We start from the raw sequence: 18,730 nt of genomic DNA, 5'->3' as shown, positions 1-18,730 counted from the left end.
GGAGCTTAATTACGATGCTGGATTTAGTTCAGAGCTCAAGTAATGATCTAGGAAGCTGGAGAGAAGAACTGGAAATGGCTGTGTGCTAATGAGGACTCTAGCATCAGCTTTCTGTGCTAGTTAATTTGCAGCCTACGTAGAAATCTGTTGGTAAGGCTATAAAATGAGGTTTTGCAAAAGTAATGACTACTTCAGAGCCTAGAGATACAGCCCAAGGAAGCAGAAGCATGTTGACTGTCAGATTCTTCTGAACATTGTTTGTTAACCGGACGTTGTGGCTTCCTACCTGCTGAAGTAGGAAAGCATAATTTCCTCCGCATCAAAATAAGCTTTGAGTTCAGCATTTCAAAAGACAGCAAACAGGTGGGTCTTTTTTTTGGCAGATGTGCCAAATATCACAGAATCATAGAATAACCAGGTTGGAAAAGACCTTGGAGATCAAGTCCAACCATACCTGTCTGCCACTAAACCATATCCTTAAGTACCTTATCTACCTATCTTTTAAATCAATCTAGGGATGGTGACTCCACCACACCCCTGGGCAGCCTCTGCCAGTGTCCGATGACCCTTTCTGTGAAATATTTTTTTCCTAATCTCCAAGCTGAACCTCCCCTGGTGAAACTTGAGGCCACGACCCCTTGCTCTATCACCTGGCACTTGGGAGAAGAGGCCTGCACCCACCTCTCCACAACCTCCTTTCAGGCAGTTGTAGGCAGTGAGAAGGTCTCCCCTCAGCCTCCTATCCTCCAGGCTAAACAGCCCCAGTTCCCTTAGCTGCTCCTTGTAAGACTTGTTCTCCAGCCCCAGCTAAGACAACGCTGTACATTTATAAACACTAATCTGTTTGAGGATGTTCAGCTTAATTGCAAAGGCTCAGTCCATTTGCCAGAAGGCTGCAGTCAAAGCATCCTATTTTCCGCTCTGGCTGTGCTGTTGTTCAGTACTCGCCTGGATTGAGATGGATTAGATCTGGGTATGATGTAACGTGTCTTGTTAAGCTAAGTCCTTTAGCCACCTACAGGGATGTGCACAGGCAGCAGAAGAACACTAACAGCATGTCTGCGGAAGAAGGTGGTGAAACAGCTCCCAGCAAGAGTGTTGTGTCCAGCTCTCCATGGAATTCCTATTTGGTTTTGAATGGGAAAATATGATAGGTAGGCCAAATATGCTACTTAGAGCTGTGCTGAACAGAAGTGAGCATCTCTGCTCTTTTCCCTCTCCCAGGGTCTTGAGGAAAGGATTCCACAAGCCTGCAGTGCTTGTAGGACAGAAGAAAGTCAATGAGCTGGTAAAAGTCCAAAGATTTATTGCAGAGCAGGTATTATGCAAATCAAACTAATTACTTCATAGAATTGTTGGGTGGTTGGAATGGACTTGACCATCACGATCTGTACAATGTCACTGTTCCACTTACGTGTCAGTTTACTTTGAATTACATTGAAAACAAAATGTTCTTTCATAAAAGGTACAAGTGCAGCTGAATAACCGGGCCTTTTCCAAACACCTTGATGCTAAAGTTCAACCAGAGAATCTAAATAAGATCCTGCAAGGTCCAACTACAACCTCATCCAAAGCTGGTGATGTAGAATGGAATACTTGCAGTTGGAAGGGACCTACAATGACCATCTAGACAAGCCAGGCCGCACATGGCACCGTGCAGTGTTGCACAGAGATCCACAACTGGTTCTCAACGGGTTAGTGCAAGTGCCCAAAATGAGGCCACAAACTCTGCCAACTCAGAGGGGAGCAGGTCTCTAGATACGTTCCACGGGGCTCCTTCAGGAAGCTCCAAATCAAGTGCTGTGGTTTGCCTTCTGGAGAGGGGCTAAAGGCTAAGCAGTCCTGCTCTGTGGCAGTACCTCCAACTCAAAATAATCTTCCTGGTCTGAACTGTACAGGTGACAGGTTGAAGCCTGGACCCACAGGTCAGCTTTCTAGAGGGAGGCCCATGATGTCTTAGTTGATGCTTCCATGATTGGATTTTTTTGGGAGCTGTTTTGCCAATGGTGCTTACTACTAAGTTAAATCAATTGTCCCTTTCCTAAAAATAAATTGAGAAATCCTCAGCTGTCATTCATTTTATCTGGGGAAATACATGCTGGTGACCTCCGGATACAACTGTTTGCTTAAGGATAAAAAGACTCTTGAGTTTTCCACGGAAGTTTGAAATAAAGAAGCCACTAACTCCGTGTGAGGTGAAGGATGCCACTTCATCCGTGTGGAAACTGAGGCTCCACACAGAAGACTGAATAGCAGAGCAGGTGAGAAACCACAGAATTCTTGGCTGCCAGTGTTGCTTAATGGCATTTTAAACAGCATTGGAAGCTCAGGGGATATCAGACAGAGCACACCCATACTCTTCTGCAAGGCTGCTGTTGTCACATTAAAGTTCCTCATGGGGCTCTTGGTGCACTGCAGCTTTATCTTGTGGTGGCCTGAAGACACTACTGGTTGTAAATCCGGAAATTAAAAAATTACAGCATTTGACATCCCAATGTTACTGTGAATAATTCACCCTTTTAACTTCTCCATATTCTTAAATTTGGATGCACAGGGTCATTTCAAGTGTACTCTGAAAATCAGGGGAAGCTGACACCTGTGACTTGATCTAACCCAGCTGGTAAACTTGATTACGTAGCTGGCCATGCTGCATTTGAACATACATGTTGTGCAGTAAACGGAAGTGCTTTTTAATACTTCTTTAAGCACAGTTCTGTTTTGGATGGGTATGGAGTTTCCTTGAAGCAAGACACTTTCATTTAAATGTCAGAATTTTTTAAATGTTCTTAGAAAACAGGACAAAAAAATAGCCAGCATAAATGAGAAGTTTTATAGTTTACCCCCACTAAGGCTCGATTCTAATGTGAGAGTAGCTGTAACAACAATTTCCAAAGCAAAGATGGATGCTTTGCTTTGATGATGACTGTATCCCAGCACATGTTTCCCATTAAAGTGAGCCCTCCAATTCTATATGCCCAATAATGAAGTCTGCCTTTCCAGTGATTATGAATGTAGTAATTCTCTTATCTAAGGCCATATGTCAGAGGGAAATGGATTCCATTCTTGGTAAGTAATTGCTGTTGGAACTTCATTATGTCCAGACTTCTCAGGGTAGAGTGTTATTTTCTAACATCACACATTATTTGACAGATGCAACCTACTTTAGAGTTACACACTTTCCAAGCGGATTGTACTAAGCACGTGGTCCTCTCTGTTCTTGAAATATAAGAATAAGGAGACCCTAATTCCACTCAGGATTTCAGGTCTTCTGTTCCTTGGCTGTCTTAATTGTTACTTATACCTGAGCTTCAAGCTCATGCTTTCAAGTTTCATGAGAGGCACCATGCAACACATCTTGAACTTCAGAACAGAAGCAATCAAAAGCCGTCGCTGGGGAAGAGGTGAAAGCTTGCACAAGGCCTGAGTTCTGATGACTGTTTGCTCTAAATGCTGAATTGACTAATTTACCACCTCTTTCCTAGAAGTCCTGCAGAGCTCAGTTTGCCCTGGGGCCTGTTGGTAACTGTTCTGAACAGAGTGTGTCCAAGTCAGACAGTTTCTGCAATGGAGGGTAGGTTTGAAATGCTCTGCTTTCATCCTGTCTGGTTCAGATGCTTCAATAGGTGTCTTGATCCAGCAGTCACTGTGCATTGTAATTGGATGGTGGCATCAAGGGTTAAAAGCATGCAAGGAAGCTGGACTTCGGGCTGGTGGGTGTTATCCTCCACTTGCCCTCAGCTATAGCTATGACATAGGTCTGTTCTGTTGGCGAGAGAAACGTTCCAAGCTGTGGATAATGGCGAGGGTTCAGCATTCACTCAGAATCCCTCAGTTATGGCAAATGCTCTGTTGGCAGGTGCTGTGATCTGGATATTTTGGGAGAGTCCGTGATGGAGTTATCCCCTCCAGCTGGACTTGCCTCCAGAGGAAGCTCTGAGCACTGGGCTGTGCTAGAGGCACGTTGTATGCTCCTTGTTGGGTTCATTCTAGGTGACTGGTTGAGCACAATGTTTTAACTTGAGGAAAAATGTATTTGATGAGATCTCCGAATAGTTTTACCTGTATGAGATCATCTGTCATACTATGCTGTTGCGTCAGTGCCTCATTTCACTGGGATTTGAGCAGGACTGTCAGTAAGTGAAAAATACAGCTACTGCTAGATCAGGAGCTCTTTCAGATTTGTCAGAACTCTAGAACTTTACTTGCAAAGTAATTAAATTGCAAACAAAACCAAAGCATTGCTTTTATGCTTCTATTTGATGGTACTCCATGTATGGAGTATAATAAACGGGATTCCCTCCTTCTGGTATCAAACAGTGGAGATGCACTGCAATATGCAATAAAACTGCTGCAGAGTAGTGTGGTCAGGTCTTGAAGCTGTAGTTCTATCTTGACAATTCTTAAAAATATCCAGTTTTTGCATATACTGAAGCATTTCCATGTTAATCAAGAAAGACCTGAAGCTTCCAGAATAGAATCATAGAATCATAAAATGGACTCGGTTGGAAGGGACCTTAAAGCCCATCCAGTTCCACCCCTGCCATGGGCAGGGACACCTCCTGCTGGATCAGGTGCCCAAGGCCCATCCAGCCTGGCCTTGAACCCCTCCAGGGATGGGGCAGCCACAGCTTCCCTGGGCAGCCTGGGCCAGGGCCTCCCCACCCTCACAGGAAAACATTTCTTCCTAATGTCTAATTTAAATCTTCCGCTTTCCAGTATAAAGCCATTCCTTCATCCTATCCCTGCACTCCCTGATCAAGAGCCCCTCCCCAGCTTCCCTGGAGCCCCTTTCAGCACTGGAAGGATGCACAATGCAGACTGCATAGCAGTTTTGACAGATATTTAAGTGGTGCTTTCAGTCAGCCCATGAGAATCTTTAACTCTTGAACCTGGCTCCGACAGGGCACTACTCAAAAACCAACCTGTTGCACAGTCAGAAGATAAAAACTGGAGCTAGAGAAAAAGCAGCTTCCAGCATACGCAGAGAAATCTCAGGGTCTGGTTTTGGAGGCCACTGCTGGGGTAAACAAAGGTTTTGCTCCTGCATTATCTCATTTTTGCCACTTCCCATACTGGAGGTAGCAGATGGAAAGCACGCCGGGCATTAAAATGCTTCCAAAGTCAGGGGTTTATACTTTCAAGCAGTGTCTCAATTAATCAAAGTTTTGCTATAAAATTCAAGCGGCAATGCTCAAAGCCAAGTCAAGTCATAAAATATGAGCTGATTAATTTCCCTCTAATTTGTATGATAATTAAAATTCCAACTTTTAATTCTGTTAATTGTCCTCCCATAAGGAGGTTGATTGGGCTTTGCTAATACATGCTGTGAAAATGCACTTCCAACTGGTCTGTCTTTGTTTCCTTTAAAACGTAATGCTTTCACGTAATTATCCCTTAACTTCTATAGATAAATGTAATCTTATCTCTGGCCTGTTTTGACACAAGCCCCTGTGTAACTTAAGCCGTGTCCATAAATCAAACGCTGAAAGTCATTAGGTGTTTCATCAGAACACCGTGCCAGTGTGTGGTTCTTTGCGCCTTTTAACGAACAATTAAACTTGCAAAAGATAAAGAGGGAAAAAATCCAGAACAAAAAAGTACATGCACTTCCTCCCCTGAAAGTCAAATTTCTCCAGAATTAACTGGAAAAGGACAAAATATATGGCACAGTAGACATCCTGCTTCTCTCTCACCTTCTGCTTTCCACAATCCCAGCAAATCATATAGAAGAGCAGTCAGAGGAGAAGAGAGCAGAGCTGGCACCTGCACACAACCCAAATGCTCACTGGTGAAGAAAGTTTAACTGGTAAAGCTGCAGTCCACCCACACAGCTTGTGCTTCTCTGGCTGGCTCCAATATAACCTCACGCTTTATGTGCCGTACCCGACTGGGAAGGCTGCCCAGTCCCTCGGTGTACGATACCCTTGCCGTGTCAGCTGCCCGGAACGTGTGCAATACGCCCATTATGGTGAAGTGAAAAACGCCAGAGCCATCTGTGGCCACTGTTCGGCTCTGGACACGTTCAAAAGTCCAGCCTACAACAAACTAAAACATCCAAGTAAATAAGCCATCAGCACATTCTAAAACTCTTAGCTCACTTCAGCAAATGCTCTAAAGCTGTACTCCTAAGAGGGAAAAGAAAGTATTTACATCTCAAAACAGATTTCAAGACTGACAGTAATTTCTTTTCCTTGCACTTTTTCCTGGCTCCAATCATAAAATGGCCTGGGTTGGAAGGGACCATGAAGTTCATCCAGTCCAACTCCTCTGCAGCAAGCAGGGACACCTTCAACTCCACCAGGTTGCTCAGAGCCCCATCCATCCTAACCTGGAATGTTTCCAGGGATGGGGCATCCACCACCTCTTTGGGCAACCTGGGCCACTGTTTAACCCCCCTAAAGTGTAAAAAATTTCCTCCTAAATATTTAGTCTAGACCTCTCCTCTTCTAGTTTAAAACCATCAGCCCTTGTCCTGTTGCTACGGGCCCTGCTAAAAAAAGTTTCTTCCCATCTTTCTTAGAAGCCTCCTTCAAGTATTGAAAGGCCACAATAAGTTCTCCTCAGCGTCTTCTCTTCTCCAAGCTAAACAACCCCAGCTCTCTCAGCCTCTCTTCAAAAGAGAGGCGTTCCAGACCTTTGATCACTTTTTGTGGCCTCCTCTGGACCCAGTCCAACAGGTCCATGTATTTACTGTTCTGAGGGCTCCAAAGCTGGAGTATTCCAAGCAAGGTGTTCACCAGAGCAGAGGGGAAGAATCCCCTCCCTCACCCTGCTGGCCACACTTCTTTTCATGCTGCCTAGGATACAGTTGGCTTTCTGGGCTGTGTGCACATTACAACATTATAATTATTTTGGGTTTCAGTTAGCACTGACTCACAATCACACCACTATTATAGAGAGCTGAATACTACGAACAGTGTTAGACAAACCCACATTGTCCACCAGCAAAGTATTTGGGCAATTATGACACTGACTAAATTCAAAATGGAATCATGAAGCAGAACAGTTTTTTGAAAATATCTCATAGAATGTAAATATTTTAATCAGTTCTTCACATAAGCGTTTTGCATAAACAGGGGCTGAGGTGAGGCTACTAAATCCAGTGTCACCTGCAATTAAACACTTGAGCCTCAGTGTCAATGTTCACGCCAACTATTCATTCCTCAGAATAAGAAATGATGATGTGCCTTCTGGCCTTTCACATGCCTTGGATTTCTGTTCTTTATACTCCCTGGCTTGCACTTTTTACTGTAGAAACGGACATCGCATTTTACTGACACCAAATCAAAAAACCTCCAAAAGTTGTCTGGATTTGCCCTGCCAGGATAGGTGCTTTTTGTTCAGTTCACAAGGAGGGCACTGCCAGCTCCAGCACTGCCCCGTTCCCAAGTCATTCCACCACTCAGCAGAGCCCCAGGTTAGAACTACCCTATCAGTTTGGGGCTCCTATGAAGGAGGACAAAGGGGCTGGAGCATGTCCGGAGAAGGACAACAGAGTGAAAGGGCTGGAGCACAAGCCTTATGAGAGGTGGCTGAGAGACCTGGGGTTGTTTAGCCTGGAGAGAAGAAAGCTGAGGGGAGACCTTATCACTGTCTACAGCTCCCTCAAAGGGGGCTGTAGAGAGGTGGTTGATGGTTTCTTGTCCAAAGTAATAAATTATACAATGAGAGGAAATGGCCTCAAATTGTGCCGGGGAGGTTCAGATTAGATAGCAGAAATTTTTTTTTCCACCTAAAGGGTTCTCAGGCACTGGCAGAGGCTGCCCAGGGAGGTGGTGGAGTCACTGGTCCAGGAGATGTTAAACAGACGGGCGGATGAGGCGCTCAGGGCTATGGTTTAGTAGTGGACAGGTATAGTTGGACTCGATCTCAAAGGTCTTTTCCAATCAAACGATTCTATGATATTTCAAACAGAACCAACAGTGAAGGATGACAGACATGGAGAAGCAGAGGCAAAGCCTTTCCTCTGGTCCCAGAGCAGCAGAGGGCACACAGGTATCCCCTGTTCTCTTAAAAACCTCAGCAGCACCACACTTTATACTGTGTTAGAAAACCGAACACCTTTTAGTCCTGAACTCCTTACCTGAGACTTGCTTCCATCTTCCTTAGCCACTCCTTTCACAATGCAAAAGCTACTACATCTTATTTTCCACAGAGGATTTCTATAAGCTAATTTACCCTTCATTTAACGTATTGTGTGGGTCAACAATATCAAGACAATGCAAAAACGTACAAAGGGGCAAGGAAGTTCTCGCATTCATTAGCCTTTGACTCAACGCAAAATAGGAATATGCTAAGTGCATTACACTAATCATATAGCCCAAACCTTAGCAGATAAGACAAGAAAATCAATTGTAATTTCTTTGGCTGTTTTCTCATATATTCTCAACCTGTTAGCAGCTATTTCTTTGTAGAGAGCAGTCAATGAATATTTAATGTTGGAGCACACTGCCAATTTTATCTGCCAGCTAATAAAAAAGCTGCTTGGTCATGGGTGTAAGAGAAGAGGTCTATTTTAGCCTGTGTGGCTGGCTGGCTGTAATCAGAAGGATGACAATTTTAAATTGGGAGATTAATGGATAATTTGGAATCACTGTCATTCTGACACAGCCAGTGACCTTTTCAAATTGACAGATAGCTCCATTTCACCCCAACCAGCTACAACAAGAGATTGTTTCGAACAATTGGACCTAAATGCCAGGCTTAGAGGAGGCAAGGCACAGGGATGTGGCAGGGCAGTTTATAAGTAAAATAGGCCTCTGGCAGATTAATGAAATAGTTAGGAGGGCCATCCATCCAGCAGATCCAATTCTTAGGTTTTAGCCACTGCAGCATTAGCAAGGTAAAAAGGACTGATGCCAGAAAGCAGAATGCTCAGCATTATCTTCTCTAGCAGGGAAAATGGTACAGCTGAAACACTGAACTATCTAGGGTCTGTAGAAATCGTATTATGAAAAGATATCAAAGAGGTGAAAGAAAAATTCTGTGGACATCTTTACCCATCCTGTGATACTGGGCAGCGTGGCTTCAGTAGGGACATAGAATCATATCAATCACTTGTGAGAAAATAATAAATGCTCTCAGAAAAGCTCATTTCCTGCAAGAGACAAGATTTACTCAAGAGTCCTCAAACAATGGACCTTAGAAATAAGTTATTGCTAAACACAGAAAAACTACTTCATGTAAAGTTGTGAGAGTTATATCTTAATATGTTCTCCATCCAACTCCTTCACAGTTTGATTCACAGTGTTAAAGTTCGGTCTTATGACAGGACTTTGGAGTGGAAGTCATGTTTATAAACAAGAAAGCCCCAAACGAGTTGCCCCTTGACAACCTCAGCATGGTATAGCACAAAGTACAGATTATGAACAGAAATTAATTCAAAGGGGATACTCTCACGTTAATTTAGATTTCTAATTTGTAAAGGGCTTCTGTATGTAAGGCTTTATTTCAAACTTGCAGAGGTTTGCTGGATGTGGATCAGCACTTGCTTTTGGCAAAACATCAGCTGTCACATACCATCATATACTCATTTATTTAGGAAGAGGAACTGGTGGCACTTCAGACCAGCTGGTCCGCTTTCCCAGTGATCACTGCTAGGAGAGCTGCTCTCAGCTCCCAACCTTCTCCTGCCTCTGAGCCTCTGACCCTTACTGCCCCAAATACTTTCTGAGCAGTGATTTTCAAACCCCGAGAACTTAGTAACCATTTTCTAAATGCAATATGCCAGACAGCACTGCTCCAGGGAGAAACGGAAAGCCTGCTTGGAGGGCAGACAGGGATGTTGCAAGGGATGAAGCTGGTGAACGGACTGGAGAACCAGTCTCATGAGAAGCGGCTGAGGGAGCTGGGATCGTTTAGCCTGGAGAAAAGGAGGCTGAGGGGAGACCTTATCACTGCCTGTAAGCGCCTGAAAGCAGGTTGTAGATGGGTGGGTGTTGAGGCTATTTCCTCTCATCCTATCACTTGGGCAAAGAGATCAAAACCCACTTCTCCATATTAGGAAAAACTTCACTGAAGGGCTTCTCAGGCACTGGAAGAGTCAGCCCAGGGAGGTGATCGAGTCCCCATCCCTAGAGGGATTTAAAAGATGGGCAGATGAAGTGCTTGGGGATATGATTTAGTAGTGGACAGGTATGGTAAAACTCAAACTCAAAGGTCTTTTCCAAACTAGGGATTCTATGATTCTAAGTGAATATACTCACTTGCCAGCTTATGGAAAATGTCATGTAAGGTAGATGATACTCCCCACCTTGTCCAAAGGTCTCACAGTACTCCAAACTCAGCAGTGGCTGTCATTCACCACAACTCATTTCAGCCTGTGTCCTTAAGTCTAGATACAAGTCCCAAATGCAGTACCAGATACAACCCATAATACCGTGCAGATTACAATGCACACTTCAATCATTATTCAGTTCGGTAATGGGACTAACCTGAGAATGGGACTAAAACTCAAGAATTAATTTCAAATTTATGCTAATTAAAAAACCAAACAAAACCAAAAGAGGATTCATAGGTTTTTTTTTGGTTGGAAAAGAACTTTGAGATCATCCCGTCCAAAATACCAGAACAGGTTTTGAAGAGGAAAAATTGAAATTAATCTCCAGGTCAGACAGATCCCACTGAACTTACCAAAGAAAAAGGGAAGAGTAAAAATAAACAAATGAAAAAAAAAACAAACAAACTCAACCAGAAACCAACCAACCAACCACAAAACCGCGAGAGTAGAGAACATCAGGAACACTGTCAGGAAGTAGCAGGCTCCATCCATCGCTGCCCGAGCTAATGTGACAGCACAGGGCAAAACTCTAACTTGGAGCAATTGCACAACTAACCCAAATCCCTAAGCACACGGTTACAGCCCTGAGTTTTTAAATGTCGTAACAGTGTTATTAAAGATCTATTTGATGTTGGATGCTTTGACAAGATCACACAGCAAACTGAACAGTTGTTCCACAGGGATTATTTCCTCCAGTTTGGCATGGACCTCATGGATCACCTGGGCTGAGGGCTGACCACAATTCATGCCTTTTAAACTTCCACTTCCCCCTTCCCACCCTTTTCCACACCGCTCACTGACCAAGGACAGCTGGATATTTTGCAAAACCACTGCCTGGAATTTTAAACTGGGCATCCAAAATTAGAGGCTGCTTGGATATTTAGGCTTTTGTCTAATCCTGTCTGTAAATCAGAGAAAATCAGCACATAATCAAATTAGCCCCTGCCAAATTTAACAGCTTAAGCACTCCTGTGAACACAGCACTACACAAACTCACCTGACAGTGGGTTAATTCAGTATCAAGTCCCCTCAAGCGAGCAATGAGCAAGGATACACGAAAGCTAGTCGTGATGATGGCAACCACACATCATTTATTTTGATGAGCTTTTGCAGGCACGTTACTTCTGCATTGGCATCCCAGGACGCGCAACGTTCAAGCCTGACTGCTAGAGGTTGCAATTTCACCTTAGTATGAGAGGAAATGGCCTCAAGTTGTGCCCGGGGGGATAGAGATTGGATAGCAGGAAAAATTTCTTCATTGAAAGGATTCCCAGGCACCGGCAGAGGCTGCCCAGGGAGGATGTGGAGTCCTCATCCCTGGAGGGATTTAACAGACACACAGATAAGGTACTCAAGGACCTGGTTTAGCAGTGAACAGATACGGATGGACTCAGTGATCTCAAAGGTCTTTTCCAACCAAACGATTCTATGATTCTACTTCCAAGCACAACAACGCCTCTCCCAAAGTCCACAGCTAACAGATGTGTTCTTTTCCTTCCCAGTACTTGATGTAAGGAAAAGAGCAAAAAGCATCACACTGGTAATCAAGCAGATGCTTTCAGACACTGGGCACATCACTATGTCAACAACATTCCTCAGACTACAAAAAATGGGTTTAATGACAGAATAAACTAATGGAAGTAGATGTAAAATTAATTCCACTGCAGAAGCACCTAGGAGATCTTATACACATACTAAACTACAGGAGGTTTTTAAAAATATAAAGCAACAAAAGGAGAAACAAAGATGATCCGAGGGCTGGAGCAGCTACCATATGAGGACAGGCTGAGAGAGTTGGGCTTGCTCAGCCTGGAGAAGAGAAGGCTCTTACAGCAGCTTCCAGTGCTGAAAGGGGCTCCAGGGAAGCTGGGGAGGGGCTCTTGATGAGGGAGTGCAGGGATAGGATGAGGGGAACAGTTTTAAGCTAAAAGAGGGGAGATTGTGATGAGATTTTAGGAAGAAATGTTTTCCTGTGATGGTGGTGAGGCCCTGGCCCAGGTTGCCCAGGGAAGCTGTGGCTGCCCCAACCCTGGAGGGGCTCAAGGCGAGGTTGGATGGGGCTTGGGCACCTGATCCAGTGGGAGGTGTCCCTGCCCAGGGCAGAGGGGGTGGAACTGAATGGGCTTTGAGGTCCCCTCTGAGCCAAACCATTCTACGATTCAATGAAATTAATTTTTGGCTTTTTAGTACTTTTTGAAAGCAGAAAACTATGGGATTTTTTTTAGGCCTTGTTTTTCACGGAACATTACCAGCATTTACCAATTAATTTGAACTCATTCAGTCACCATTCCAAGGGAAGCCAGTCCAGGATCTACCAATCTTCATTAATATTCAGACATGAGGCACAGCAAAACCATTTGTTTCATGGGTAAAAGAGCAACTTGCTAAGTCTTAGAGCATAATAAAATGTTTTCCTAGAGAAGTTAAAAAATCACTACTACTTCACTTACTCAGAAGAATAAAAAAAAAAAAATCAAGAATATAAAAATATTCCAAAAAGATTTTTCTTTTTGATATTTGTGTATTTTTATTGCCATGCTCTATAGAAATGACTCTGTCACATCTGACAGCATGTTCAATTGCATGATAGTAGATAACATTTCCAAATTAGAAATCACAAAAGGGAAGGTTTATAGCATTTTGTGTCATATTTTAGCATAATAATGCAAAAGTAGCCTTTTTTCTGTATGGTAAAATCACCATCAATTTAAGGATTAAGCATAAGCTGCAATTTAAGGACAAATCATATAGGCTTAACTGTTTGAAACCCTGTAATATTTGGTCTAAGCTTTGGCCCTAGGATGAAGCACACAAGGACAAAGTTCTGGAAAGCAGCTGAAAATCTTCACTTTCATCCTGCAAAGCAAATTGGGCAGCAATGAGCCTCTGCAAAACCTTCACTAGGTTCCCTGGCCAGCGCCCAGAGGAGAGTTAAGGTAATATCCTTAAGAGCACGACAGTATTTTTCCTCTTGTAGGGAAACTTCTTGTTCAAGTCCTGAATAAACCCAGAGCGTGCAGCCGAATCCCAGGGCATTCCTCTATGGGCAGCGCAGGGGACCCGCTGGCTCCTCTAGATCCTCTCCTTCCCTGGAGAGGAGGCAGCGCATCCTACTCGCAACAGGCTACTTCATTCTAATGGTAATAAAAGAGAGCCAGCCAAGCACCAGTAAATTCATACCCACTTTCCCCTTGTCATTACAGGCTTCGTGTAATGACTCTGCTTTGTAATTAAAAATTTCCATGGATAATAAGAAATGCAACTAAGCAATTAACAATTTTCCTATTATACTTAACATTAAATTAGCATTTTGCAAGGACTGCTTGTAAAGAACAAGAAACATCTTTCCCCCTTCCCCAGATGAGCCACGCTTTCATCTGGGATTTGGAAACACAAGCCAATCCCTACGGATTTACAGTTGCAATCCATCAGCACGAAGGCGGCTGCACTGGGGTTCCCTCCCAGCCTGGCTAAGTAGCTTTGTGTAAAAACCCGAACCAAGCCAGAAGCACATTAGATCCTAATTTCAGCTGGCATTTTGCAAGACTTGAGTAAGTCGTTTGACCTCCTCATGCCTCACAACACAGCTTGAAAGATTCTGGGAAAGCCAATGTTTCAATGCAAAGCAGATGCTCCACGTAAAGGGATTTTCCCTGGGTAGGTATGTGTGCCGGCTAGGACTCATTCCATCACCAAGAGCCTGCACTGGTGGGAGCTGCCTTTGAAAGCACCAAAGCCAAGGTGCAGGATTTCACATTCTAGCAGTCATTTAAAAACCCCCAAACCCTGGCTGAGCAGATTTATTCATTTCAATTAAATGAATTCTGAACGCATCATTTTTTTTGCACAATAACTATTAAATATGGAAAATAACTTCAAAATTTTCAGTCAAAACTATGTCCATGCTTACTAATTCCTACTAAATTTACTAGGCTTCACACTCAAAAATGCCTCTTTCTTTGGACAAATTTTATTTTTCTCATGAGATACATATTTTTGTAATCCCACACAGCAAATGCTATCAACACACCCAGCAAAGAAGGAAAGATGTAAAAACCATATTAAGGAGAATAAATTGGGAAGACTAAGTCTTACCACATATGAAAGTTTTCAGGCTACATGGGAAATGAATCAACAGAAATAAGGCAGCCTACAAGGAACCACGGGGGAAGGCAGCAAAGGCCAAACAGAACTGAGCCCAATTGCTGGCTCTTTGCCCTTCCGCAATGCATGAGAATCGTCTCTGTGCTACGTGGGAACCCTCACTTCATATTTATTGCTAAAGGGCTTCCTACAATTCACAGGAAAATAAAGGAGACAGGCATTTTGATGACCTCTACTGGAAGAGAGCTTGTAGTGAAATACCTCTCCCCAGGTGGAGTGGAAACAGGCTGGGTATACGCCCCAGTTACCGGGAACACACATCAAATTGGACCGTCCTGGTTTTGGCAGGGACAGAGTTAATTTTCCTCCTAGTAGCTGGGATAGTGCTGTGGTTTGGATTTAGATTGAGAACGATGTTGATGACACACTGATGGCTTAGTTGTCACTAAGCAGGGCTTGCACTAAGTCAGGGACTTCTTGGCTTCCCTTGCTCTGCCAGGGGAGGGGCACAAGAAGCCAGGAGGGGGCACGGCCAGCGCTGCCTCAACTGCCCAAGGGGCTGCTGCACCCCACGAGGCGCCACGCTCAGTGTATGAACGGGGGGATCTGGCTGGGGAAGGGCCGGGCATCGCTCGGTTGGTGGGGAGCTGTTGCTTCTCGTTTGCATCGCTTATTATCTATCTTCTATTATTAACATTCTCTTTCCCTTTTGCTGTCCTATTAACCTGTCCTTATCTCAGCCCATGTGGGTTTTATAACAGTAACCAAGGGAGAGTTTAGAAACAAGAATATATGAAGCCAAAAGGAGAAAAACAAAAAACGACAAAACCCCACCACTTGGAAAACAAGACACCAAACAGCCATCAGTTCAAAGTTCTCAAGAGCTGAGCATCTAAACAGCTTTGTGGTTTGGCCTTTACATTCCTGGCTACCTGTAGTAAGATTGCTCATCTCCAAGCACAGAAAGTTTTCTGAATTTGTTATGGAGCAGAAGCCCAGCAGCAGAAGCGTGGCCTCCCTTGCATCAGCCCCACAGCAGACAATCCATCAGCACGCAGGAGCCCAGGAGCCTCCCATAAACTCAGTGGCTCTGGCTCTGCAGCCAGTGAGACCCCCTGGAACATCTTCATCTCAGGAACTAATCTGTGCCGTACATTCTGGCCATCACAGAGATGTTCCCCACGATACACGAATCCCCAGAGCACAAGGGCTTCCTCCAAGCCGGGGACTCCTTGCTGCCCGAGGAGATGTTAGACCAGAGTTAGCAGCCCTTGCCAGTGTGTTGACCACAACGTACCAGAGCCACCAACAGTGCTACCTGACTGCTCTGCAGTGCAAGATCGTTACAGACACACAGTTTATCAATCAAAATCTACTACCTGCCAAGCCGTGCAGCTCCCCACAGCGCAGACTACTCAGTCCTAGCCTGGTCACAGCACTATTTTCTGTAAAATCAAGATGGCCACGTTTAATCAAATATACAAACACACTAACTCTATAGTGACCTTGTAATCTAATCTAGATAGACTTAGCATAACCAAAAAAATTTTAAAACCCATAAATAAAACAACAGTGAACAGAACAGAATGTATCAGCTTCCAAGGAAATACAATTCCCAGCTCCTACTGCCAGGATGAGCTGCAGATGCTCTCATGTTCATTAGAAAAGAAACCAATCATAGAGAGAAATCACTACATCATCCCAGCTGTTCTAAAACCATTTCTATTTTAGCACAGGACTTCAAGCTTACTGGAAGAGGTCAGGAATTATACTGCCTCCAACAAGGTAATCACCACTTCCTCCTGCCTTAGTTCTCAGTATTAGCTGAAGAATTGGGGCTAAATTTATCATAGCTATGCCCACTAGAGAATTCTCTCCTCTGACTCATGAGAGATGCCTGCACTCATTCCACTTTTCACACAAACATAAGTCCAAAAATAGACCAAAATACACTCCATGGATCCAAGCCTTTTGCCTGAGGAGCCTCATGCCATGCTAATGAAATCAATGGGAAATTCACCACTAACTTCCAACAAAAGGAAGATCAAGCACAAAATTATCTTGTAAGATTTCGTACTGACACACAGACTTGCAGAAGATCTGAAATTGCTTTACGACCTTCAGTAAATTAAGCCCTACCTTATTGCTGTGACCACAGACACATCCCATCTGAGTGGTAAGGAAGCAGAAGGATTTTAAACATGTTTTTCAGGAGCATCTGCTAATTCACTACCAGATTACGCCCAAGACCCCTGCAACAACAGAAGTTCCACTTTTAAGAGCACTGGCACATACAAGGTGATTGTGCCCAAGTGGGGAGTTGGGAATTTCTTTTGGAACAAGATTTTTCCAAAACTGTAACCTCTATAGTTATTTATGTCAGCCTAGAAGGAAAGCCAATGGTCACTCTTGAAACTGCAATTGTTTATAACCTTACTAAATCATGCACAATAATATTCACTGCAGGTACCAGCCAGGGCAGTTACTACGCTCTCTGTAGGGTTCATTTTTTCCTTCTGCCACAGTGGAATTTGTTCTTGTTTCTTTGCATTTGCATTGCATTGCAGCAAACCCAGGACTGTCTGGTTCCATGGGTTTTTTCCCACCCCTAAGGTACATTTCTCTGTTCTGTAACCAACTTTCATGGCACTGCAATGAGTAGGGATCATGCTGTACGCCCTCATGCCAAAAATCATAATTTCAAATGAAAAATGAGGCACCACAGGAAATAGCAGGAACCCAGGTGAATGCACATATTTGACATCTTCCATTTGCTGTACGGGGGGGGAAAGAATGACAACATTTTGGAGAGCACAGAAGAGTGTGTGTACTCTGGTGGCCAGATTTTGAACAACTCTTATCTGGCAGATAGAAACACTGCCATATTTGGATAAATGGACAACATCTCAAGGTCACAATCCTAAATTAATCCATGCACGTAAGAATAACATCTGAATACGATTAAATAGAGCTAAAGAGCAGATTTATCTCACCTCAAGAAATTATCAGGTCTACTACACTTCTAAGACAGAAGTTTCATCTACTAGACAAAAAGGTACATAAGGTAGCAGCAGAGAACATTAGATTTAGGTTGAAGTATTTTCACTGTGAGGTACGGAGAAGGATTTGTTTTGTCTGTGGGCAGGGAACATCACTTTCTGGTTCCATAGTGTCTTTTATCCTTCTTTTGAGAGGGAATGTAATAAATACCAAAAGCCGCAGCCCTTTTGCCCCATGTTCAGACATAATCCTACCTCATCTCTGCATCATCTTGGCTGAGCTTAAACAAGACAGAGACCATAGGACTTGTCCAAATTGCTTTTTGTTTAAACTCAAATACATTGTGAGATTCTGCATTTCACAGCTGCCAGCAATTAACATCAATGTCAAAATTTTTAAGACATCTTAATTGGCTATTAATTATTATTTGCAGTCGTATGTAACAATAAGAAGTTTCAGCCCAACTACAACTCATTTTAATATGAATTGGTTGAATGCAGCGCTGCTGGTGAAGCTTCGAGGGACTTTTACTAGAGAAGCAAACTCCTGTTTTTGTAAAAAGCATTTTGTTCAAACAATCCCTGCCGGGTTCTGTAATATTTCAGGTCACCTGCCAGCAGGGAGTCCTGGCTTGGGGAAAACAGAAATCCTGTGGCTGAGGAGGCCTCTGCCTGGGTCAGCCAGTAGAAACTAAAAATACTTGTGAAGGAAGAGTCCTGGATAAACGGGCTGCTCTTAAGCATCATTAGCTATTTTCTGTATTGATTTGCACCTATGAAAAGCCATAAAACGTCTGCAAAATGACAGTAAGGGCTGATTTGTGTGAAAAAGATAAGCTGTGATTCTGAGTGAAGATCCTCTCTTTACACAGCACAGAACATGAGGTCGGTGATGGAGCGTGGCAGACCTGGCCACAGTTCCAGGGCTGCTGACAGATTACCCTCCCTGCAAAAATCATGTTGCTGAGTAAGTCGGACACATGTCTTCTGCCATGAGCCTGTGTCGGGGGGTTCCTAAACCTTTCACGATGTACTCCACCAAAAACATACGTCCACCTTCCCTTCTCGTCATCCACTAGAGCCATCTCTTTATAGCAGACAAATTATGACATGTTATCAGTACCTCCCTACAGGTTAATAACCAGCGGGCAATTCAGCATGTTCTCACCAAAATGCTGAAGCACTTTATTGCACTTGTATGATAAGCATCCTATTTTCAAGGTCAATTTGGGATAGGAATTTCAGGTCTACTAAAAAATGGTATCTGATATCCTTGAAACTCTTGCATTGATTTCTCATCACAGCAAGTATCTTCCAGTCTGAGAAAGTCCTAGCAGATAAGAAAAAG

This window comes from Phaenicophaeus curvirostris, chromosome 10, assembly GCF_032191515.1.
Source record: "Phaenicophaeus curvirostris isolate KB17595 chromosome 10, BPBGC_Pcur_1.0, whole genome shotgun sequence".
NCBI lineage: Eukaryota > Metazoa > Chordata > Aves > Cuculiformes > Cuculidae > Phaenicophaeus > Phaenicophaeus curvirostris.
The sequence above is the reverse complement of the archived record's forward strand: the minus strand, read 5'-3'. Positions refer to the sequence as shown.